At 43.2% G+C, this 26694-nt stretch overlaps 1 protein-coding gene across 2 annotated transcripts in view; it reads left to right on the forward strand.

The window, feature by feature from the left end:
* Nucleotides 1-26694, forward strand: part of CUL1 (cullin 1) — a 3347782-nt gene that overhangs the window by 1513581 nt on the left and 1807507 nt on the right. The window lies entirely within an intron of this gene.

Consider the following 26694-nt stretch of genomic DNA (forward strand, 5'->3'; position numbering starts at 1 on the left):
CCTTTATCTAAAAAAATAAAGTAAAAATATCTATTATTTTATTAACACCTGTTGGTGTGGAATGTCACACGTCTGCTTACAAACATTGCATTCCAGATCATTTTCTGAAAAATAAACTTAAAAATAATAAGATAAACAAATGTAAATATTTTGTGAACAATAAATGCTAATAAACTATACGGATAGCAAAGTTATCGGTAAGAAGTTGTTTTATAGTGATAAGCCAGTTTATTCATAGTGTTTCCATAAATACAGGCAGTCCCTGGGTTACAGACATTTGACATAAGGATGACCCATAGATAAGAACGGGCTGCCACAATGTCGGAAATAACATGAAAATATAAATCCTTAAAGTTGCCCAAATCTTACTTTGAAAATGAATTATGTTGTACTTTCCTTTTCCCAGTTTTCCCTGCTCGCGTGTCTTGTTAGAGCAGTTACTTCTGTCTTCACAGTTAATAAGAGGTCCGATTGGTTAAGAGATTGCTGTGTTGGTGATCTGATTGGTCAAGACTGCTGTCTTGTACAGTGCAGTATTGAAGCTGTACAGTCTGCACAGTAAAATGGGCAAATGACATTTTGGCTCACTAGGGTCTTGGTTGAGAGTCTGAGGTCTGGCAGAGGTCTGAAAGTTCAGGAAAGCGTGGAAAACATTCATGGGCGATGCCTGTAGTACAGAAATGTGAAGTGAAGCTTAAAAAGAGGTAAGTTTAACATGTATATATATATTTTTTTGTGTATGGACCATTCTGCTGTAGTGTATGAACATAGTTACTGTACTGTTGTTACACTGTACTTAACAGTATTAATACTGCAGTATACAGTATTATATTTAAGATTTTTTTTTATCTGGAAGTGTTTCTAAAGTGTTTTATATGCAAAGAAAAGTAAAATAAATACTAGACAGAAGCAAACTTTTGACAAACTGACATTTAATAAGAACCGTATGTAGTTTTGACTTGCATACAAATTTGACTTAAGAACATACTAAAAAAAACTGATCTCGTTCTTAACCCTGGGACTGCCTGTAATAAAATGTATTCAGTTGTCCTATCTTGGAAGCTGCACAACCCAGGCTTGTATAATTAGAACACTTTTATTAAGCAGACATAACCTTTCACAGCATGGCAAGAAATTCCTCTTTGTGAGTTAAGGTATTTACAGATAAATGAAAACATACGATTGATTGTATAATCAGCATTATACGTAACACTGAGTATCTCTCAACATGTGCAGTAGTCAGTGCAAATATCAATGGCAGTTTTCTTCAGCAATGTCTAAAGTTCCACCTGACATTGCAGTAGTTTGTAAGTCACTTGGTTTTTGAAGTCTAAAGTACATGTATGGAAATATTACTTATATTCATAATTGCGATCTAACAAGTAGCAGTATCTCTAGTATAATGTGATATAAGTGGAAAGTGACTATTTTTCTGTCTCACACTGTGGAATTTCGCACTATAAAACTGCGGTGGTGGTGCTGCAGTAGCGTTGTCGCCTCACAGTAAGACGTTGTCCTGTTCGATTCTCAGCTAGTGCATCTTCTGTGTGGAGACATGCGTGAATGGGCGTACCTTCGTTGAAGGTTGTGCATCAGAGCTGGCAACTCGACACGTAAAAATCTACTGCCAGTCATTAGTGGACCGGAGTTCCGCTGTGGCGACCTCTAACCGGGAAAAGCCAAAAGACACAACAACCCCTCAATATCATTTAGGTGTCTGTTACAAAAATAGGAAAATATGAATTATAAGTGGAAAACTGTGATTAATTTATCTATTGCAGGACATCCTAAATTAACAATTTTAGTGGTATTTTGTTAATTACTCCTTAACCTTTCCAATGATGCTTGTTGTTAGCTGGTAAGTTACTTGATGAAAGAAGCTAGACCCAAAATGATCTGGACACCATAAAGGCAGTATGTGTGTTAACTGGAAGGATGCAAAAAAAAAAAAAAAAGGCATAGGGTTGAGTAATTTAGATAACCTTTATACAATGACCTAAATTCAGTTCCGCCAGGATTTGACTGGATAGCATTTCTACCAGTGAAGATCTGCAGTTGCTTGATGTAATTTGCAGTGCCATGCAATGCCACCAAATCTTGTTTGATAACACATCCAATATAATTCCTTTGGTATATTTATGTATTAACGTTGCTTATTAAAATATCCCATTAAGAATTAATTATTGTAGTGAAATAACTTATTGTGGATTGTGAAGTCATGTGAAGGCTGCCAGCCTAGCTAGATAGAATTTTGTAGATAATTGTATGTCATTGTAAATGTAAAAATAATCCACAGGCCTGTCCTCTTAAAATGTAAGAAAACTGTATTAAATGTTGAACTTCAAAAGCGTAACCACAGTACACTCTGCTGGAAGAAAGCTGATAAGTCAAATATTGTATGACTGATCTCAAGGCTCGGTGACATAATGTCTGGACTGAGGAATTCCTTCAGTTGTTTTCAGACCAGAGTTAATCGCTAGATTTTAAATATATAATGTCTTCTATTGCTGTAGTTTCCTGGGCAGGTGCAAGATCAAAGAAATGTTAAATCTGAGTTTCTGTTAGGCTGGGAACCAGAGAAGAATGATGTAATCTAAAATGAGTCAGCAGTGATGTATTATTTTTAAGACTTTCTCAGAGAAAGAGAATCAGAGCATTTTGGATTTTGTCTTGACGAACATCATTCCAGTACTCTGCCTTTGCTCTCTATGTAAGTTTATTTAGAACTGTGATTGCTCTTAGAGTTAGATAGGAATTTAGTCAGATTTAGTCTAGCCGTTTTCTATATTTATGTCAGACTATTCTACAGTATTATTTTAAGCATTTTCCTGTTATTTCTGGACTCTTGACCAGCACTATTTTGAATTGAGAAGATTTGTCTTGTGTTTTTATTTATTATTAAATATTTTTAAACCTTTCAACTGTGGCTGTTTTGTGTAGAGATAATTTAAGCTCTAGAGTACATTGCATGTATATAGCGATACTGTACCAAGTCACTCCTAATGAGCCTTGCTGTTCGTCACACTTACTAATTGGATAATAATATTGGACAGTTTAGTAAGGACCTTTTTAGTAGCTGATAAGAGTAGTTGGTGGCAATGATTACTACCTTATAGCCTGGCAGGAGGGGGCATAGCTGGAGAACCTGTGCCAGCCTTCTCCAGGAGTGTATGTGTGTTTGTATATAAACCAAATCTCAGTGTGTGTATGTGTGTGTGTGTCAGCAACTTGGGCAGGGACATGAAGCACTGGTTGGACAGAGAGGACACTGGAGGTTTTGGCTTGACTACTCAGCTGAGATCTGTACCATATAGCTGTGCCAGTGGGGAGTCTTATTGGGGATCTGGAGAGAAACCAGCCACAGATTGACTGTGATCTCTGTGTGCTCTTAAGGGAAATTGTACTTTACTGTGTGTGTATTTGATATCCTTCCTAATGTGGACACCCCTCACTGGTGTTAGTGGTGAGAATTGAGGCTCCTTGATTACTGGGCCAGTGCACGTGCATCACAGTGGGATGCAGTTATTTCTTTATCTGTATAAACAAGAGTCCCCAATGTTTCTGATTTATGTCCCTTGAGACTGTCACTGCTTTCTTCTTCCTGCTGTGCTTAGAAGTCAACAGCTTTACAGAGTCTTTATTTTTACTTTCAAAATGTAAATGAGTAAGTCCTATGAGATAAAAAAAAATCTGGAGTAGTTTTTGGCACCAAGTATTATGGGGATGGGAGGTGTGATTTGTCTTTAATGTGCTATATTACTGAAAGGGAAATACTGGTATTCACAGTATTGATCAGTACAAAACTGATGAGTTAGCAATTTTTCTGTCACTCTTCAAAAAAGGCTGAAAGGGACAAGGGTTAAGAAGGGTGCCAGGTTGGGGAAATGACTGGAATTACTAGCAGCAGCCTGCAGACCTATGGGGAATCACAAACAGTGTATAAACACAGGTAGACAGAAGCACTGTATACTTCTCTTCATCTTGTGCTTCACGGAGGGTTCTGTTTGCTTCTCAGGCATTTTCTGTTTTCAAAATCAGTTTGCTGTGTTGTTGACTTGCACTGAGGGTTTTCTTAGGACCGATGCTGCTTGTCAAGCAGTATTCTAATCTCAGATCTTCTGCTGCCTTATAGTTAGTAACACACAGAAGACGACAGGTGTTGAATCTTCTTGGCTGTTGCCATAAAGTGGTTGGCTGTCTTGTTGAATTAACCCTTGCTTTAGCACTTCATAGAGGGATGAAAGTTCATGAAGATTGTTGGATGTCAGCAGAAAACAGTCTTGGTGATGAAATGGATTCAGAAACAGACTTGTCACCTGCTTCTTAGGGGGATTCTGCAGTAGTCTCCTTGACCTCAATGTCAAGTGTTTTCTTTAATGAGAAGGGAATATTGCTACTGCTACAGGACCCACTATTTATTCTGGTCAGAAATGTGAGTTCTGGGGCAGCGGTGTATAAGTGGTGGCTTGAATTGCATGAATCCAACTGGCTGCCACTACTTGCATTACCTCCACAGGCTCAGTAAGTTAACCCAGGCTGATTAACAGTGGTGGTGGTGTGTGATATTATGACTTGCAGGCTGGTAAAGAATGACTGCCTTAGTTAAATGATGTAATTTTTGTAGACCAGTTTATGCAGGGGGAAGGGGTGGGGTGAACAGATGTATGTTTGTGCCTTATTACCTAAAATGCTTAATGCCATGGACAGAAAATTGGCTTGATGTTGTCATAAGCACAAGAAGGGAACGTAGCAAGATATTTTTCTCTGAAATGTCATGTAATGCACTGCAATATGAAAACAGAATTAAAAAGGTTAAGTGGCAAAGTTCAAGTATGGTTTCAACAATGGAGTTAAACTGTGCATGTTAACGTACCCTAGCAGATGGGAGGGTGTAACACAGACAAATGAATGGTGTGGTTTCAAACGCAGTGCAAATAATGAATAATTATACGCTTTGGGAAGGTAACCATCCATGCATATTACAACATTGATAACACTCCGCTAAAAGTAGACCCATTGGTAAGGGATTTGGGAACTCAGGTTGACAGTAACCTAAACTTTGATCACTGTGTGCCCATGGCAGTGAGAACATTATTTTGTGTGGCTCAACTTATAAGCAAGGGCATAGCATCCATATCCAAGGGAGGATATAGTCCCACTATATTCAGCCCTCATTAGACCAATGTAGTGCAGTACACCTTTCAGCATGAACCTGACCAGGCATTTACAACAGCTGGAGTGGCCACAGATGTTCCTCACTAAAACAATACAGGGTGCAAATACACATGCCCTATGCAGACCACCTCAAAGCCGTGTTCCTGGTCTCTTACAGAGAACTGAGGGGGAGTTTACTAACCTGCATTCTCCGATCCAGCCTTGGTGGACCTGCAACACATTTGCAAAATGCATTGCACTGATCATGGGATCTAAACCTTGTCTGTGGCATAAAACATGTTGGAGGGACAGTTCATTGTTTCAGAGATTACCCCACTCCCCATTCATGTAATGCAGAACTCTTCCCTGAGACTATTCAAATGCGATTTGGACCAGTGGATGGGAAATCACCAATTCACCCCTGGCTTTGTCACCCCTGTCCTTTATGGACAGGGACAGCTTTTAGATACACTAAGGCACAGGTATATACCAAAGCCATTCTAGTCTTTGGGTATTGATAATGGGGAAAATTTGGTACATGACTGGCTAAGCTTAAAAAGCCTTTTCAGTCATTAGCCTAGTAAACTCTTCTGATTATGAATTTAATTCCTAGAACAGCAAGAGAAGGGGATAGGATGAAGGAGACGGTAGCTACTCTTAAGAAATTTTCAGATTTTGTCATTTGAAGAGGCTAGGTCTTAACCCCTCCTCCCCCACACACACCAGCATTTGAAGATGCCTTTGAAAGTATTTTCCTTAAGCTGGTTTCCCATCCCTAAACTCTGGAAAAGCCTGATTTTGCAGTAATCAAAAGAAGATAATACTGAACAGTTTTGTGAAAGATTATACTTTGATTATTTTGGATATTATAAGTGGTAGTACGTATGAAGTAGAGACAGAATAAGCTAACTTACTCTGACAGTTGTCATTATAACATCGTAGTTGCCTGTGCGAGGGCAGCTGCCATAGGTGAAGTCATTAGAAGGCTTCTTGAAATTTAATCTAGCCACTGCTGAGGACCTGAAAAGGATAGCTCTTGAATTTTCCTCACACAATTGATTCAGAAGATTTTAAGAAACTTGCAGAGAAGACAAAGACTGTCCAGTCAGGCAGTTAGTAATGACCTCCCCCTCCTGCTCCAAGCAAGAACATACTCATGAAATTAACCTGCCAAGCAATGACCCTGCTAGCTTAAGCAAAGTAAAGCGGATGGGAGGAGATAATTTTGTGTGTGTGTGTGTGTGTGTGTGTGTGTGTGTGTGTGTGTGTGTTGGGGGGAAGAGCGAGGGAAAGAAAATGACCTCCTACGAGAACAGGAGTCAGGTCAGACAAACAGGGCTGTGGGTAAAGACAAGAAATCCCTTTCATTTAGTAGTGACCGACATCTAGTTGGAAGGATCATCCTCCACCCCTTACTTCAGGGAATCTTGGAGCATTATGACCTAGGAAAAGTAGTAATTTGTTTTCAGTGCAAGCTGCACAGTAGAGTTTTGGCACTTTCCACCTTTCATGAGCATGTCACCTTTACTCAGAAGCAAATCAATTCTGGTCTGACCTGTTTTTTTTTTGCCGGGTAGTGGACATCAGAGCCTCAAAAGGGAAGGTATTTTTGTTCTAGTCTCTTCCGGTTCCCAAAAAAAAAACAACTTGTCGAGACCTTTTCTTGATATGTCCAGTTTATATGAATTTGTTGAGGTAAAGATGCTTTCCTCACAGCCCCATCTCTTCCAACTGATGACAGACTCCCTCTTGGAGATCCCGACTATGAAGGATGTGGGCCTGCACATCATATTCACATGATGCAGAGAAAACTTCAATGGAATACACAGGGTTTCTGTTTGCCACACATCTTTTTTTTTTTTTTTTTCACTAAAACCCATGCATTTTGCCTGTCTTGTTGATTGAGTGACAACAGTGAGATTTTATTTTAGCTTGCCTTGATACTGTGCAGTATCATTTAGTTTATAGAAAGCAGGGAGCAGAACCTTTTGTGTGCATATTTTGTACCCCCCACCATCACCACACACAAAAATGTATCTGCAATTGCTAGTTTGAGATATTTAACAATTGTCTGCCTACGAGTCAGAAGTGTTAATGGAGATGCGAACAACACTTCTTTCCTCAGGAACTTTCTGATCTGGATAAATTCCTTGAGAGCTTCAGGTGGCTTGTTGTTACACCTCCCAACTTTTTTTATCTCATCTAAACATTTCCAGAAACCTCCAGTTGTCAGGCCTTTCTGTCAGCAGAATGGCCTTCCTTCATGACATTGTTTGTTTGTTCTTCTTTCGGCTTCTCCCGGTTAGGGGTTGCCACAGCGGAATTCCAGTCTGCTAATGATTGGCAGTAGATTGTTACGGTGTGGAGGTGCCAGCTCAATGCCCAACCTTCAAAGAAGGCACACCCATTCTACGCATGTCTTTCAAATGCCACTCTACCGCGGGGAGGACATGCAGACTCTAACGGGAGAGCTTCTTGCTGTGAGGCGACAATGCTACCGCTGCACCACCGCGGCTTACTCCCTTCCTTCACGACATGATTTTCTTTAATGAACTAGTTCTTACTCATTTCCAAGTAGCCAGACTTACAGTACAAATGTTTTCTTAAAAGGCATTAGTGTTATATGTCTGCTTTCATTCTGTTTTTTCATTCGGAGGTATACATGCAGAAAATTCAGTGCTGCTTCAGAAGTTTTGGTGCTAGCAAAGCCAGCCACTAGCACAGAGGATTCCTGTGGTTCCATCCATCAGGAAGGAAATTGTTTGGTGGTTTGGACCTCCAAGTATTTGGCAAACCGTGACACACTTTATGTTGTCAGGTGAAGCTCAGGCACACATGTGCCAGCTAAAGATTAAAGGCGCATGTCCAAGGGTCCTAAAGAGGAGACTGTAATGTAAAGGACTTTGATATTAGTTTGTTCTATCCATACCTTTCAGTCAGCCTTACAAGTGATGGCTACTTGTAATAGTTAACAGCCACTGATGGTGGTGTATTGGTAGAAGGAGGTCACTTATTTGTACTTCTTTCCAGACTAGTGATGTAACTTTGTGACCTGGCAAGATAGCTTGAACATCCACCTACAAGCAGTGTGTTAATCCAGTGAGCAGAATGTATTGATCCAGCTAAGCAGAAACATAAAGACTGAACACAAATGAAAGTTGGACAGGAAAGTTCTTTTGAAGTTCCAAGGTGATGAGACAGTCCATTTGTATAAGGGCAATAAACTAGATGTTCTTCATGTTTCACTGTTGCAGTCATCACATTTGGGTTATCTGCTTGCAGTAGCCCTCAGTCGGCCTTATTAACAAAGTCTTGGGTCCTGCGTCGATTGCTATCTCTACCTCCCGTCGTCAGGTTGTATAAAGCATGTAGCCAATGCCATTACATCAGTCTTTCTTGCCGTGCGGTGCCCGAAGCAGAAGCAGTTCGCAAGTGCTGGTCGGCCGACTCCTGAATTTTTCGTTTTCAAGTTTCAGAACCAAAGTCTTCAACTAAAAGCTAAGTACCCCATTGGGGAAACTTTTTCTTGCTCTAAACCGATGTCAGTAAAAGTAAATAATTGCATTACTTGTGGAAAGCAAATACCTCATAAAGATTTTAATTTGTACTGTATTCCTTGCTTAGACCCTGACCACGACGTACCTTGCTGTCAGTTTTGTGCCTTATTTAAACCACAAACTATCCATCGTCATTATATTTACGCTTCTAAACATTTTGGTGCTCAGTTCAGTTATCCCGATATGTCTTTGGTAAGGCATCGGACTACCGACATTCCAAAAAAACGCAAAGATAAAGACAGAAACAGGCTGCCGAGGTCCAAAGCTGCCGACGACACTTCTCCTAAGCCAGTCGCCAGTTCACCGGTACTTAGGCACTTTCGCAGCCCCTGATACCCGCTACTTCAGATTCGTAGGCCTCTACTGAGACTCATTCGGAGTCCGGTATGCCGTGAGATGCTTCAACTTTGGAACCTGCGGATGTCTCTACCTTGGATGGGTCCAGAGCCGCTGTGCAGGCACCGGCTTCTGAGGGTGTATTCAGGCCTACTGACTTATGTATTAAACGGACGCCATCTTCTTCTTCAAGGCCTAAAACTCGAAACATGCCTAGAAAACTGACGCCCAGACCGCATGGCCAGGCCTCTATGCCTAAAAAACAAATGAAAAGAATGGCTTGAAGACTTTATTACCTTAATCAGGGGAAGCCAACCTTCCCCTTCTAAGGGACCTAGGACTGAGTTTGCTTATGATACTTCTGACCAGGATTCTGAATTTTCTGTTTCCTCTGGTGACCAGGATTTACCCTTATCTACCTATGAGGATTCTGATGCTGAGGACTCTATTCCCTCTGCATCTTCCCCAGAGGATTTTTCTTTTGGTGAAACCTTGCATACCCTCAGGGAGCATTTTTCTTGGGAAAGTCAGGATTTCTCTGATTCTAAAAAGAGGCTTAGGGATTTCTTACTCCTCCCCATCACAGGCCTTTAGCCATACCTCCTGTACTAGACATTGTTGATTATGCCTTTTCGGAATCTAGCTTGGTCCCTGACTCTTTACCTCCTGCTCCCAGAAAACCTGATAGATATTACAGGGTCCCTGACTCTCCAGTTCCTTTTTAAAAATTCTACTGCAGATCCTGAGACCATTTCACAGGGACCCAAGGGCATTAAAGCTACTACTGCCAAAAATCCTACCCCCTCTGATAGAGACTCCATGGTGCTGGATAGATGGGGTAAGAAGGTATACACTTCTGTAACTTTGGCTATTAGGGCCTTAAACTGCCAGTTTCATATGTTAAAGTATCAGCAGCATATTATTGGATTGCTTAAACAGAAAATGATGTTGATTCCTGATTGTGCTGAAAATAAGGATTTACTGCATTCAGCTGAACAAGTTGGAAAACATACTTTGCAATGTGGTTTTCACTAGAGGCATCTTGCAGGGCTGCTATAACTGGGTCTACTTAGAAGGCATGCTTGGCTTAAGGAGCAATCCTTGCCAGATCATGCTAAAGTGAAATTACTGAATGCTCCCTTAAACCAGGACCGGCTGTTTGGCAACAAGGCAGATGTTCTTAAAAAGATGGAGGAACAAGCTAAATCTATGCAAACTGTTATTTTACAAGTACAACCTCCAAGGTTTAGTAGGCACTGGCCTTCCAAGAATTGGTCCTTTCCTGCCTCTTCCAGACCTTCTCAGTCCAAACCCAGATCCAACAGAGCTCCCAGGCTTCAGTCCCAGGGTACGCACAGGACTAAGCAGTGGGGGGCCTCCAATTCCAAATCTGGGATTAATAAAACTCACCCCTAGGGTAAACTGTCTCAATGACTTTTTTTTTAAAACTGCCAAGCACTTCTCAACTGACTGCCCTTTTGGGGGAAAAGATCGCTCTTCATGCAAAGAACTGGGAACTCATTACCCATGACAAATGGGTTTTAAATATAGTATCCCAGGGATACAGATTTCACTTCCACACGTTACCAACACTAAGCGGGTGGCCAGATCTATCCCCAAATCAATGGGCAGAGGCCCAAAAGCAGTTACTTTCTCTCTTAAGCATGGGGGCTATTCAGTTGGTACCAGAAGAGGAAAAGGGACAAGGTTTCTACTCGAGACTTTTCCCGGTACCCAGAAAAGACAATTCATGGTGTCCTATCCTGGACCTGTCCACTCTAAACACCTTTTTGGTGATTTCAACATTCAAGATGCTGACTCATCACCAGTTGCTCCCTGTGCTAGGTAAAGACACCTGATTGGCAACACTAGATTTAAAGGAAGCATAACCTGCACATACCAATCAGGGAATCTTGCAGAAGATACCTACGCTTCAAAGCAGGCTACACGCACTATCAGTTCTCTGCACTGCCCTTTAGCTTATCTACTGCACCCAAGGTATTCACAAAGTGCCTAGCTTATCTACTGCACCAGGGGTATTCACAAAGTGCCTAGCTCCAGTCATTGCATTTTGCAGACAAAGAAGTATTCAAATATACCCATACCTGGACGATTGTCTAATTCAGGCAGAAAGCTAGGGCATAATTTTGAATCATCTGGCCTTTGTACAAAGGGTGTTAACTTGTCTGGGGTACACCATAAACGAAAAGAAATTACACCTGGTACCCTGTCAACAAATTATATTCCTGGGAGCAAGTTTAAATACAACTTCCCAGATGGATTTCCTTACACCAGAGAAACAAATTAATTTGACAACCTACTTCAAACAAGTGGCCACAAAAACCCTGCTATATCTGCAAGGCAAATACTTCAAGCCTTGGGGTTCATGGCCTCCTGCATTCTTCTAATTCCATATGCAAGACTGCATATGAGGAAACTACAGTGGTATCTAAAAAGCCTATGGTGTCAACATTCTCAGGATCTAGAAGCAATGATTCCTATCATACCTTGCCTACGCCTAGAGTTTCTTTGATGAGCAGAGGCCTGCTACCAAAACAAGGGACTACCATTCACACTACCCCCTGCCGCCCAAACCCTAACAACAGATACATCAGACTATGCATCGGGGGCTCACCTAGCAGGGAAGTGCATTCAGGGCAAATGGAACCCAAGTCAAATGCACCTGCATATCAATCAGAAAGAAACATTAGCTGTAATGCAATGACAGCCTTCAAGGACCACATTCTTCCAGAACAACCACATTCTTCCAGAACAATTAATGGTAAAGACTGACAACACCACTGATGTTCATCGTGTTTTACTGTTGCAGTCATTACACTTGAGTTATCCTGCTGGCAGGCTACCAGCAGTAGGCCTGAATTCCAAAGTCTTGGTCTGGTGTCGGTTGCTGTTGCCTCTTCCCTGACGTCAGTGTGCCAGGGGTATAAAAAGATACAGCCAACGCCATTTTTTTTTCAGTCTTTCTTGCCGCTCGGTGCCTGAAGCAAAAGCAGTTCGCAAGTGCAGGTTGGCCGACTCCTGAGATTTTCGATATTGAATTTCAGATCCGAAGTCTTCAATAAAGCTAAGTACCCCATTGGGGGAACTTTATTTTTGCTGCAAACCGATGTCAGAAAAAGTTAACAATTGTATTTCTTGTGAGAAGCAAATACCTCATAAGGATTTTCACTCCTACTGTATTCCTTGCCTAGGCCCTGACCACGACGTTGCTAGTTGTCGGTTTTGTGCTAGATTTAACCAACGCACTGTTAAGCATCGGTACGATTTTGCTTGTCATTACTTTGGCCGAAGGTTTAACTACATAATGCTGTCAGAACATCCGACGACCAGAGTTCATAAAAAGCGCAAGGAAAAAGAAAAGGACAGGCATCCGAGGTCCAAAACCGACAATGAAGCCTCTTCTAGGCCAGTTGCCGGTTCTCAGTGAGGCTCTTTCGCAGCCTCTGACACCCGCTACCTCAGAGCCACAGGCTACCTCCGACTCCCACGTGGAGACAGCTAGGCCTCTGAATACTCAAGGTATTGGGCCTTCAGAAACTAATCCCTCAGATGGGTCCAGAGCTGCTGAGCAGGCATCGGCTTCTGAGGGTGTTTTCAGACCTACACAGCTTTATATCAAGCCAACTTCAGCATCAAAGCAAAGACTAAAACAGTTTTAAAGACAAGCAAACAAGTACAGCATTCTCCAGGACAGACTTCCATGCTTAAGAAACAGATGCTCAAAATGGCCAAAGACCTAATTACTTTGATCAAGGGTTTCCATCGTCCCTCCTGATAAGAGGCCTAGGCAAGACACTGAATATGATTCCTCTGATCAGGTTTCAATTTCCTCTGACTCCTCTTCAGAACGGGGATACTCTATTCATCCCTATGAGAAATCTGATGCTGAAGAATCTGTTCCTTCAGCTTCTCCTCCTGAGGATTATTCATTTGGGGAAACCTTGCATACCATGAAGGGAGCATTTCCACTGGGAGAGCCAAGATTATTCAGATTCTAAGAAAAGGTTCTGAGACTTTTTTACTTCCTCAGCACATACCTCTTGCTATTTCTCCTGTTCTAGACATTGTAGATGATGTCTTTTCAGAGGCCTGTCTCCCGACTCTTTAACTCCTGCACCTGTTAAGCCAGACAGATACTACAGAGTTCCAGATTCTCATAAATTTCTGTATGAAAACCCTGCTGCTGACCCAGAAACTATTTCACAGGGTCCCAAAGGGGTCACAGCTGATGCTGCAAAAAACCCTGTCCACTCAAAGATTCTAGGGCACTGGACAGATGGGGGGAAAAAAGTTTACACTTCTGCTACCTTGGCTGTAAGGGCTTTAAATTGTCAGTTTCATATGCTTAAATATCAGCAATATTTAATGTCTCTGTTAAAACAGAAAATGTTGACAAATTCTGAATGTGCTGAGAACAAGGATTTGCAGGGTTTATTGCATGCAGCTGAACAAGTGGGAAAACATACTTTGCATTGAGGTTATCATTCACTGGAGGCCTTTTGTAGGGCCGCTGTAACAGGCTCGGTCATTAGAAGGCATGCTTGGTTAAAAGAACAGACTCTGCCTGATCATGTTAAAGCAAAATTATCGGATGCTCCATTACAGCATGATACTTTGTTTGGTGTTAAGGCAGAGGAGGTGTTAAAGAAAATGGAGGATAAAGCTAAATCTATGCAGACAGTGAAGGATTTTGTAAAGGTGCAGCCACCCAGATTTAGCAGGAACTGGCCTTCTAAAAATTGGTCCTTTCCTGTGTCAGTTAGGCCACAAAGAGGCAGATACAGACGCTCTAGAGGCAGACAACAGCCCCAGGACTCATACAGGCCCAAACAGTGGGGTGCTTCTACCTCCAAAAGCGGAGAAGACAAATCACCACCATATAGGAAACCGTCCCAATGACTTCCCTCTGCCAGTGCCAAACATTTATCTTTTGGCAGCACCCTTAGGGGGAAAGCTAGCACTTTTTTCACAAAATTGGCACATGATTACCCAGGACAAATGGGTCTTAAATATAGTTTCTCAGGGCTACAGGTTCTACTTTCACACCCTTCCAAAGGTAAAAGGTATGCCAGACCTGCCACACAGTCAATGGGCAGAGGCAAAAAAACAAGTTTCATTACTCATGGACATGAGGGCTATTCAGCCAGTGCCACAAGAGCAGGGACAGGGATTTTACTCTAGACTTTTCTTAGTGCCAAGAAAGGACAAAGCATGGAGACCGATTCTGGACCTGTCTATTCTAAATACTTTTCTGAACGTTCCGAAATTCAAAATGTTGACTTTGCAGCAGCTTCTGCCCATGCTGGTCAAAAAGGCTTGGCTTGTAACTTTGGACCTCAAAGAGGCATACCTGTATGTCCCAATCAGACAATCTTGCAGAAGATACCTCAGATTCATAGCTGGCTCAAAGCACTACCAATTCTCTGCACTGCCCTTTGGCTTATCTACTGCTCCCAGGGTCTTCACAAAATGCCTGGCATCAGTAATTGCATTTTGCAGACAAAAAGAAATTCAAATATATCCCTACTTGGACGACTGTCTTATTCAAGCAGAGACCAAAGACATTCTACTAAAGCATCTGGCGTTTGTAAAAAAGGTTACTAATTTGCCTAGGGTACACAATAAACGAAAAGAAATCAAAACTAGTACCCTCTCAAGAGATCATATTCCTGGGTGCAATACAACTGCCCAGATGGCTTATCTCACGCTAGACAAAGGCATCTGACTTCTTACTTCGAACACATGGCAAAAAAGACCCAGTTATCTGCAAGAACAATTCTGCAGGCTCTGGGCTCCATGGCCTCCTGCATTCTGCTAATTCCATATGCAAGACTGCATGTGAGGAAACTACAATGGTACCTAAAAAGTGTTTGGACTCAACATTGCCACAGCCTGGAATCATTAATTTCCCTCATTCCTTGCCTGCAACAGGAGTTTCGATGGTGGGCACAGGCCTGCCACCACAACATGGGACAGCCATTCACTTTACCCACAGCCAGACAAACACTAACAGATGTATCAGATTATGCCTGGGGGCCTACATGGCAGGAAAATGTATTCATGGCACATGGCCCCCAAGCCAAAGGCATCTACACATCAATCAAAAAGAGATGCTAGCTGTACAAAATGTCCTGACAGCCTTCAAGGACCTACTTCATCCAGGACAGCTGCTGATAAAGGCGGATGACACCACAGTCATGTGGTACATAAACAAGCAGCGGGGCACACATTCCTACCCCCTCTGCAGACAAGCCATGATTTTGTGGAACACAGCATTGACTTACCAAGTACACCTGCAAGCACAATTCCTTCCAGGAAAAGCAAATGCTCTGGCAGACGAACTAAGCAAAAACCTCATGGACCCTCATGAGTGGAAACTAGATCCACAAATCTTCAGCATGATAACAAGGAAATGGGGATGCCCAGACATAGATCTTTTTGCCTCCCCTCACAACTGCCAACTTCAGAGATTCTTCACAAGGACTTATCACAAACAAGCATGGAAAGTGGATGCCCTGTCATTCAGCTGGCACAACCTTACAGTATATGCCTTTCCTCCACTGCCTCTCCTCCACAAGGTACTCCTAAAGGTCAGACAAGAGAAGCCACAAATGATACTTATTGCCCCGGATTGGCCACGCCAACACTGGTACCCAATCCTAAGGAGCTTGTCCCAAGGCCCAGCCTGGACATTGCCTCAAATTCCTCATTTACTGATCCAGCAAAACAATCGGGTCCTGCATAGCCAACTCGGAACTCTAAATCTAGCTGTATGGAGGATACTGTAACCATTCAGAATACACCTCTCTCTAAAGCAGTTATGGATGTCATTTTGGAGGCCAGAAGGCCCAGCACCAGAAAGTCTTATGCAGAAAAATGGAAGAGATTCTGTGCTTGGAACCAGGCACAAGGAATTGACACGCTTGTTCCAAATATTCCTCAGATTTTACAATATCTAACTGAGATGTTGGACATAGGCCTATCCTTCTCATCAATTAAGATCCATGCCTCTGCCATTTCAGCTCATTACAATACAGACCCACCTATTTTTTCATATCCATTACTTAGGCAGTTCCTCAGGGGGGGCCAAAAACATAAGACCTCCAAGGAGAGCACCAATACCTGCATGGGACCTCAATTTTGTCTTGGAAAAACTCACAATGCCTCCTTTTGAGCTAGCCAGTACAGCTGACATAAAATTCTTGTCATGGAAAACAGGTCTGCTCCTAGCAATAACTTCAGCAAGAAGAGTCTCAGAGTTACTGGCATTAATGGCTGTGGAACCTTTCATTATCTTCCATCCGGACAGGGTTTCTCTAAGGGCAAACCCAACATTTATGCCTAGGGTAACCAAACCATTCATTTGCCTACTTTTTACCCAAACTCGCAGAATAAAGGGGAGAGACTTCTGCATTCTTTGGACATACACAGACAGCTACGCTTCAACATGGACAAAACTAAAGCTTTCAGAAAGACTGAGCAACTTTTAGTGGCGCATGCTGCAGGATCACAAGGAAAGGCTATCTCAAAGCAGACTATTTCAAAATGGATAGGACACTGCATTCGTTTCTGCTATACACAACATGGTAAATCAGTGCCTAAGGGCATTAGACCACATTCTACCAGGGCAGCAGCCACCTCAGCAGCCTTCCTCAGAGGAGTACCAACCAAGTATATTTTGGAGGCTGCAACTTGGACTTCAGTGCACACTTTTACTAAGCACTACCACTTGCCTCTTTACTGTAAATCCAGAGCAGGCTTTGCCACTGCAGTCTTGCCGGGCCTTATAGCTACTCCTAATTCTATTTAGACCCAGCCGCCCAACCTCCACTTTGGGATTCAACCCAAGTGTAATGACTGCAACAGTGAAACACGATGAACATAGTACAGTTGTGTACCTACCATAAATGTAGATGTTCGAGTGTATTCACTGTTGCAGTCCAGGTTACCCACCCACCATCCCCCTTTCTTTGCTGGGACTTATCTGTACTTCTCTATCCTATACAACCTATGTGGTGTATTTGCTTGTAGATGAAGGTATTGTTATTTAGTGCATGCTTTTTTAGCAATGTTTTTTAGCCTACCCTTTTGGGGGGCACCTGACATCTGGGGCAAGAAAAACTGACAAAAATGGCGTTGGCTGCATCTTTTATACCCTGGCGCACTGACATCAGGAAAGAGGCGACAGCAACAGACGCCGGACCAAGACTTTGGAATTCTGGCCGACTGCGGGTAGCCTGCCAGCAGGATAACCCAAGTGTAATGACTGCAACAGTGAATACATTTGAACATCTACAGTTATGGTAGGTACACAACTGTACTTTATATGGTACATAAACAAGCAGGGGGGTACACACACTTACCCGCTCTGCAGACTAGCCATGGCATTGTGGAACCAAGTGCATCTACAAGCTCAATTCCTTCCAGGAAATCTAAACACACTAGCAGACGAATTAAGCAGAAACCTCATGGACCCACATGAGTGGAAACTGGAACCAATGATTTTCAACTTGTTGACAAGCAAATGGGGGAGCCCAGATATAGACCTGTTTGCCTCCCCCCAGAACTATCAATTGGGCAAATTCTGCACAAGGACTCCCCACAAAAAAGCTTGGAAAGTGGATGCCCTGCCCTTCAGATGGAAAAACCTATCAGTTTATGCCTTTCCTCCTCTTCCTCTGCTCTCCAAAGTACTACTAAAGATCAAACAAGACAAACCATGGTGGACGATTTTGATTGCACCAGACTAGCCACGCCAGCACTGTTACTCCCTCTTTCACAGTGTGTCACTGTTGTCTGCATGGCACCTGCCTCAGACTCCTACCCTATTGTCTCAGCAGAAGAACCAGGTTCTGCACCCTCGGCTTCAAACACTGAACCTAGCAGTCTGGCTGATTACCTAAGCTCTCCTTTACCATCCCTCAGTAAACTAGTGATGGATATCATTTTAGAGGCAAGGAGGGCCTAGTACTAGAAAATCTTAAAAAATGGAAAAGGTTCTGTGCCTGGAACCAATCTCAAGGGATGAGCACAGCAGTGCCCAATTTACCTCGGATTTTACAATGCTTAACTGAGATGCTTCACAAGGGCCTGTCTTTCTCCTCCATCAAAATTCACGCCTCAGCCATTTCAGCTCATTATAACACAGAACCTCCCCTCTTCTCTCATCCACTGTTCAAGCAGTTCCTCAGAGGGGCCAACAATTTAAGACCACCCAGGAGAGCTCCAACTCCAGCCTAGGACCTTAACTTTATATTGGAGAAACTCACTCTTCCCTATTTCGAGCCAGCTGCTACTGCAGACTTAAAATTCCTTTCTTGGAAAACAGCTTTTCTTTTAGCAATCACTTCAGCAAGAAGAGTATCTGAATTACAGGCCCTTATGGCAGTGGAGCCTTTCATCATCTTTCATGCGGACAGGGTGTCCCTTAGGACCAATCCCTCCTTCATGCCCAAGGTGGTATCCAGTGTGGCCCTTAATCAGTCCATTAATTTGCCAACCTTCTTTCCTAATCCACAGAACAAAGTGGAACGGATACTGCATTCTTTGGATGTGCACAGACAACTTGGATTCTACTTGGACAGGACTAAACTTCAAAGGAAATCTGAACAACTGCTGGTGGCATTTGCTGCAGGGGCAGAGGGGAAGGCTATTTCAAAGCCAACCATTTCTAAATGGATAGGCCATTGCATTCATTTCAGGTACAAGCTCCATGGAAAACCTACCCCCCAGGGAATCAGACCCCACTCAACCAGGGCTGCATCTACCTCTACAGCCTTTCTCAGAGGCGTCCCTACCAGGGACATCCTAGAAGCTGCTACCTGGAGTTCTGTACATACTTTCTCCAAGCATTACCATCTGCCAATTTTCTCTAAATCCAAAGCTGGCTTTGCCACTGCAGTCTTGCAAGGCCTTGTAGCTAGTCCTAATGCTATCTAAATTCCTCCTCCCATCCTTAGCTTTGGGAATCTACCCAAATGTGATGACTGCAACAGTGAAACACGAAGAACATAGTACAGTTGTGTACACTTACCATAAATGTAGATAGTCGAGTGTATTCACTGTTGCAGTCCTGGTTACCCTCTCTCCAGCCCCGTTACTTCTGTTGGCTATACCTCTACTATCCTTTACTATACTCAAAAGCTTTTTGGTGTATTTGCTTTTTTTTGGAGGTATAACTTTGTATATTTACAGATTTAATTGCTTCCCATTAGGGGGGCACTTGACATCTGGGGCAAGAAAAACTGATGTAATGGCATCGGCTGCATGCTTTATACCCCTGATGACCTGATGTCATGGAAGGAGAGACAGCAACTGACACAGGACCCAAGACTTTAATCAGGCCAACTGAGGGGCTACTGCAAGCAGATAACCCAAATGTGATGACTGCAACAGTGAATACACTCGAACATCTATATTTATGGTAAGTGTACACAGCTGTACTTTACCGTGCTTCTACACTTCACCCATTCTTGACTAGGTAATCTTGGAACCAGAGCATTCTCTGTTTACTAAAACCAAGAACTGTGTGTTTGTGTGCCACCCCCCCCCAATCTTGTTCATTGTGGAAGGTAACCAGGCATTTCTGCCGCCCTTGATAACTGGCCAAGGAGACAAGCGGTCCTTTTGCTTCTAAATCCCATTTGTTCTTGTACAGTTCAGCAGTGATCCCATTACTCGATTACTTGTAATTACAGTGACTACCATCACACAGCTCTACTGTTGATGGTTGTAACCAGTACTTTGTATACCTCTTAGAAAATCTCCTTTGCGTATTAAATGTAAGAATTAACAACAGCTAGCTGTCTGCTTGACTAGCCTGAGTCTGTGGACATCCCAGCACTTGCTGGCTCATTCCTGATGCAGAGACACAGGTCTGCATCCCAGATAAAGGAGGAGTTCAGCCAACACTGTCTTCACTTCTTTTTTTTGCCACTGCCTGAGGATGTTCAGCGTCATCTTCTTAATGCATCCCTTGACAAGAATCTTTTGTTTGCTGTAGACACACAGGGTATTTTTAGAATGTTAAAAGAAAATGGGACTACCATGGAGGTTCAGATGATCTTTTTGTCTGCCTGTACCCTGGTTCATCAGAAATGTTTTGTTCAAGCAGTGACTCATTAATCGTTGTCAAACTAGACAGAAGAGAACCTTTGAGAAGCAAAAGTGTCAGGACAAGAAAAGAGGCAGCAGTGGAGGCCTCTTGGCAGCACCTTCACACAACTGTCTGACCAATTATAACTTTTCAGAGAACTCCATCCTTGCCCCTCCTCAACTGCCCATCTAAAAGGGGGGGGTTCACCTTACAGATATCCTTAGTCATTTAAGTATTCTATTAGATGTTGGTTTTCACTGGTACTTTCTTTTTACTTTTATGCAGGACAGGAGGATTTTTTTGTCTGCACAATTCTGCCCTTTTTCTGCTCTAGAGAAGTAAATATTGGGGAAGCTTTCTTTCACCTGTAATTCTTGATGTTAACTGCAGAGGGGCTGCAGTTGGGACTGTCTGCTAGCAGTCTTTTATTATCATTATTTATTACTATTATTATTTTCTTCTCTTTATAATAATAGTAATAAATATTGATAATAAAAGACTGCTAGCAGACCGTCCCAACTGCAGCCCTTCTGCAGTTAACATCAAGAATTACAGGTGAAAAAAAGCTCTCCCAATATTTAGTAGTATTATTTTCTTCTCTTTAGTGCCGCGGTTGTGCAGCGGTAGCATTGCTGCCTCACAGCAAGAGGATGTTCTTCATCTCACATTGCTGCAGTCCTTATATATGGGTAGTCCGCTGTCCTCGGTCGGCCCGAATACCAAAGTATTAGGCTGACGTCGGTCAAGGCGCTTAAAACTGACATCAGGACGTCAGGGTACAAAAGCGCATGACCGACGTCATTTCCTCAGTCTTTTTTGCCGCATGGTCCGATGCAGAAGCAGCGTTGCAAGTGCCGTTCGGCGTTCTGAAATTTTTCAATTGAGTTTCAGACCGAATCCAAGTTGGCTAAGTACCCCGTTGGGGAATATTTTGGTTTTTTCTTGCCTCAGTGTTTTACCGGATGTCAGAAAAAGTGAATAACTGTATTTCTTGTGGGAAACAGATACCGCATAGGGATTATCATTCTTTGTGTATTCCTTGTTTAGGGCCTGAGCACGACGTTGTTGGGTGTCGCTTTTGTGCTAGGTTCAATAACGCACTATTAGCGAAGGTTAGATTGTGCTAGGCTGGTCTTTGGGAAGCGGTGCAATTATAATATGCCGCCGGATTCTCCGGCGCCGCTTCTTGAAGCGCAAAGACAAAGCAGTTAAACCCAGGCAAGATGAGTCGTCCGTTCCGGACGCCGGTTCTTTAGAGGCTTCAGTGGAACCGGTGGTTCCGACGGAGACTTCTCTGGAGTCTCAGGGGGAGACTTTGATTTTGCAGGAGGTGGTCTCTCAGGAGGCAGGTCAGGCTGAAGGGGCTTCTCAAGTTACTGTACTCCCCTCCCTTCCTAGGGTGGTTAGGCCTTCTCCTTCTGTTTCCAAGGCTTCTCCCAGAGGCAGGCCAGTTTTAGCTTCTGTTGGTGTCACTCCTAGTTCAGCAGGGTCTGTGCCTAAGAAGCACATGCTTAAAATGGCAGAAGATTTGATTACTCTGATTAGAGGTTCTTTGCCCCCTCCTGATAAGAGGCCTAGGGTGGAGCCAGAGTTGGGAAGTTTTGAGCAGGCTTCGGATGTTTCAGAGTCTTCGGCTGAAGACTTGCAGGAGTACTCTCCTTATTCTGATTCTGATGCAGATGATTCCACTCCTTCTGCTTCTCCTCCAGAGGATTTTTCTTTTTCAGAGACACTTCATTCTATGAGGGAATATTTTAAGTGGGAAGGTCAGGACTTCTCTGATTCTAGGAAAAGGCTTAGGGAGTTTTTGCTGTTACCCCAGCATAGGCCCTTGGCTATACCCCCTGTTCTGGATGTTGTGGAAGATGTGTTTGCAGAGGCTTCACTTAATCCTGATTCTCTGCCTCCTGCTCCTGTTAAACCGGATAGGTATTACAGGGTGCCTGAGGCTCATAAATATCTTTATAAGAGTCCTAGGGCGGACCCAGAAACTATTAGTCAGGGACCTAAGGGTGTCAAGGCCTCTGTTGTAAAAAATCTGGTTCCTCTAGATAAAGAAGCCAGAGCTTTGGATAGATGGGGAAAAAAGGTCTATACATCTTCTACCTTAGCTATGAGGGCTTTGAATTGCCAGTTTCATATGTTGAAATATCAAAACTTTCTTCTTTCTCAATTGAAGTCTAAGGTGGATGCTCTGGCGGAAGGCATTGAGTGTAAAGAATTACAAGATTTGGTGCATGTCTCTGAACAGGTGGGTAAGCATTCATTACAGTGTGGTTTTGATGCTGTGCAGGCCTCGTCTAGGGTGGCTGCCACTGGCTCAGTTCTTCGCAGGCACGCCTGGCTGAAGGATCAGAATTTATCTGACCATGTTAAGACAAGGATTTTGGATGCTCCTTTGCAGTCTGATGTGTTGTTTGGTTCACCTGTGGAGTCAGTCTTGAAGAAAATGGAAGACAAGGCTAAGTCTATGCAGGCTGTTAAAGATTTTTGCAAGTTCAGCCTCCAAGTTTAGTAGGAATTGGCCTGCTAAGGGGTGGACGTATCCTTCTTATGATTCTCAGTCTAGGGGTAGATCTAGACGTGGTAGGGGCAGAGCTCAGAGTTCTTTCAGGCCTAGAACAGGGAGTTCACCTGCACAATCTTCGGGTGAGGGCAGGGGCCAGTCCTTTCGTAAACAGGCCCAATGACCTACTTTTTCAGCTGCCAGATCCTTCTTGCCTGGCAGCACCTTTGGGAGGAAGGTTAGCACTCTTCAAGGAAAATTGGATGTTGATTACCCAAGACAAATGGGTATTGGATATCATACACCAGGGTAACAAGTTTTATTTCCATACATTGCCTCCTTTCAAAGGCATGCCGGACGTTCCTCCTCAGCAAAGACTAGAGGCTCGCAAACAAATTTCTCTACTACTTCAAATAGGGGCCATACAACCGGTCCCTCTGCCAGAAGTGGGCCTAGGATTTTATTCTCGCCTGTTTCTAGTACCAAAGAAAGGAAACACGTGGAGACCAATTTTGGATTTATCTATCCTCAACACATATCTGGACATTCCCAAGTTCAAAATGTTGACGTTACAACAGCTTTTACCTCTGCTGGACAAAGATCACTGGATGGTGACTCTGGATCTCAAGGAGGCTTACCTTCATGTTCCTATCAGGCCCAGTTGCAGGAAGTATCTGCGTTTTCGGGCTGGGACTTCACATTATCAGTTCTCTGCATTGCCCTTTGGCTTATCTACTGCCCAGAGTGTTCACGAAGGTTCTGGCTCCAGTGGTAGCTTTCTTCAGGCTAAGAGGAATACAGATCTATCCTTATTTGGACGATTGCCTGATTCTGGCCCAAGAAAAGGACGAACTTCTTCATCATTTACAGTATGTGATGGCAGTGTTAAGATGCCTGGGGTATTCTGTGAACGAAATAAAGTCCAGTCTAGTACCCTCTCAGGACATGTGCTTTCTGGGTGTGAGACTGAATACAGCATCCCAGATGGCCTTTTCGACCCCGGACAAACAAAAGAATCTTTCTCTTTACTTCCACCAGTTGTCTCGTCAGTCCAGGCTGACTGCAAGGACAGTCCTTCAAGCCTTGGGGTTCATGGCATCTTGTATTCTGGTACTTCCCAATGCCAAACTGCATATGAGGAAGCTACAATGGTATCTCAAGAATGTATGGACACAGCACTGCCAAGATTTGGACACTGTCATTCAGATAATACCTTGCATTCAAAAGGAATTTTTGTGGTGGGCTCAGAAATGTCACCTAAACAAGGGACTCTCTGTGACCCGGCCAGAGGCGAGTCAGATTTTAACGACAGATGCCTCAGACAAAGCTTGGGGAGCTCATCTAAATGGAAAATGGGTACAAGACACGTGGCCTGCCAGACTTCAACATCTACATATCAACTTGAAGGAGATGTTAGCAGTCCAATTTGCATTGATAGCTTTCAAGGATTTACTTCTTCCAGGGCAGGTGTTGATTCAAACAGACAACACAACTGTCATGTGGTACATCAACAAGCAAGGGGGAACGCATTCTTATCCTCTATGCAGACATGCAATGATTTTGTGGGAGACTGCTCTCAGTTTACAGCTAAATCTTCAGGCAAGGTTTCTGCCAGGAGCACAGAACTCCTTAGCAGATGTGTTGAGCAGACAAATTATGGATCCCCACGAGTGGAAATTGGATCCTCATGTATTTCAGAGATTGACAGTGTTATGGGGAACTCCAGACATAGATCTGTTCGCTTCTCCACTAAATTACCAGCTGCCAAAGTTTTGCACAAAAAGGTTTCATCCCACAGCTTGGAAAGTGGATGCTCTCTCATTCAATTGGAGCAATCTTCACGTGTATGCCTTTCCACCTCTGCCTCTCCTCCCAAAGGTAAGGTACTGCTGAAGGTCAGACAGGACAAGCCAAACATGATTTTAATAGCTCCAGATTGGCCTCGACAGCACTGGTACCCATTACTGAGAAGTCTGGTACAGGAGCCTCCATGGCCTTTGCCTTCGATTCCTCACCTGCTGTCTCAGGAGAACAGTCATTTACTCAATGTCAAACTTCATTCTCTACATCTGACAGCCTGGCATATTCTGTTTTAAACCCTGGAGGGTCTCAGCTTCCACAACAAGTTTTGAATGTTATTTTGGAGGCCAGAAGGCCTAGTACAAGGAAAGTTTACGCAGATAAATGGAGGAGATTATTTTGGAGTACAGCAAAGGACTTTGATGATTCTAAACCTAATTTAAGTGTTGCTTCAATACCTTACTGAGATATTGGACAAAGGTTTGTCCTTCTCCTCTATAAAGGTTCATGCTGCAGCAATTTCTGCTCACTATGACTGTGACCCACCATTATTTTCTCAGCCTTTGTTTAAGCAATTCCTTAGAGGGGCAAAGAATATAAGACCCCCACGTGAGCTCCTACTCCTGCTTGGGATCTCAATTTTGTGTTGGAGAAACTCACTCTACAACCTTTTGAGCCTGCAGCATCAGCAGAGTTGAAATATTTATCATGGAAGACTGCTTTTTTGTTGGCCATTACCTCTGCGAGAAGGGTTTCTGAATTACAGGCCCTTATGGCAGTTGAGCCTTTCTTAATTTTCCACAAGGATAGGGTGTCTTTGCGTACTAACCCTTCTTTTATGCCTAAAGTGGTTTCTAGTGTGGCTTTAAACCAAACTATTCATTTGCCTACTTTTATGCAAACCCCAAAATAAAGGGGAAAGGATTTTGCACACTTTGGATATACACAGACAGTTGCGATATTATTTGAGCAGAACTAAAGGGTTCAGGCAGTCTCAGCAGTTGTTTGTTTCTTTTGCTTTGGGTTCTCAGGGTAAACCTGTTTCAAAACAAACTATTTCTAAGTGGATTGGTTTTTGTATTGCTTTCTGTTATTCCCATCATGGTAAGGAGATTCCAGCTGGGATTAGGCCTCATTCCACTAGGGCTACTGCCACTTCTACAGCTTTTTAAGGGGTGGCTACTAAAGATATTTTGGAAGCAGCTACTTGGAGTTCAGTGCATACTTTCTCTAAGCATTACCACCTTCCACTTTACTCTAAATCTAGGGCTGGATTTGCCACTGCAATTTTACAGGGCATGTTGGCAGCTCCTAATGCTTTATAGTTTTGCCATCCTCCCTTACCTCTGCTTTGGGATTCTACCCATATGTAAGGACTGCAGCAATGTGAGATGAAGAACATAGTACAGTTTTGTACCTACCATAAATGTAGATGTTCGAAGATCCACATTGCTGCAGTCCAATTTACCTCCCTCCTTCCCCTCTGTTGTTGAAGGTGGTGGTGTGGTTTGTGTTGTACATATTGTAAATATGGTTAGTGCACGGGTGGTTGGTTAGGTTTTGCTGGTTTTTGGCTTTGGCCTTTCTTGTTAGGGCCTTCTGACATCTGGGGCAAGAAAAGACTGAGGAAATGACGTCGGTCATGCGCTTTTGTACCCTGACGTCCTGATGTCAGTTTTAAGCGCCTTAACCGACGTCAGCCTAATACTTTGGTATTCGGGCCGACCGAGGACAGCGGACTACCCATATGTAAGGACTGCAGCAATGTGGATCTTCGAACACCTACATTTATGGTAGGTACAAAACTGTACTTTCTCCCGTTCGATTCTCGGCTGGAGTGCGGGGAGTGCCTTCTGTGTGGAGTCTGCATGTCCGCCCCGTGGTTGGCTGGGTGTTCGAAAGACATGTGTAAATGGACGTGCCTTTGTTCAAGGTTGAACGTCGAGCTGGCACCTTGGCGTTAGTTAAAATCTACTGCCAATCATTAGCAGACCGGAGTTCCGCTGTGGCGACCCCTAACCGGGAAAAGCCAAAAGGCAAACAACAACATTATTTTCTTCTCTTTGTCCTGTTGGACCGAAAGAAGATAATAGGGTGCTCTTCCCTTAACTGAATGTACCCCACACACCCTACTGGCATTAAAGAGATGGATAGTGTTGACTGACTTCCTCAGTTTATCCAGGACACATGGAGTCAGCCAGTGCTAGGATGTACATAGAGCTGTT

The sequence above is a fragment of the Protopterus annectens genome, chromosome 3.part0 (assembly GCF_019279795.1).
Source record: "Protopterus annectens isolate FY-2018-M chromosome 3.part0, PAN1.0, whole genome shotgun sequence".
Classification (NCBI taxonomy): Eukaryota; Metazoa; Chordata; order Ceratodontiformes; family Protopteridae; genus Protopterus; species Protopterus annectens.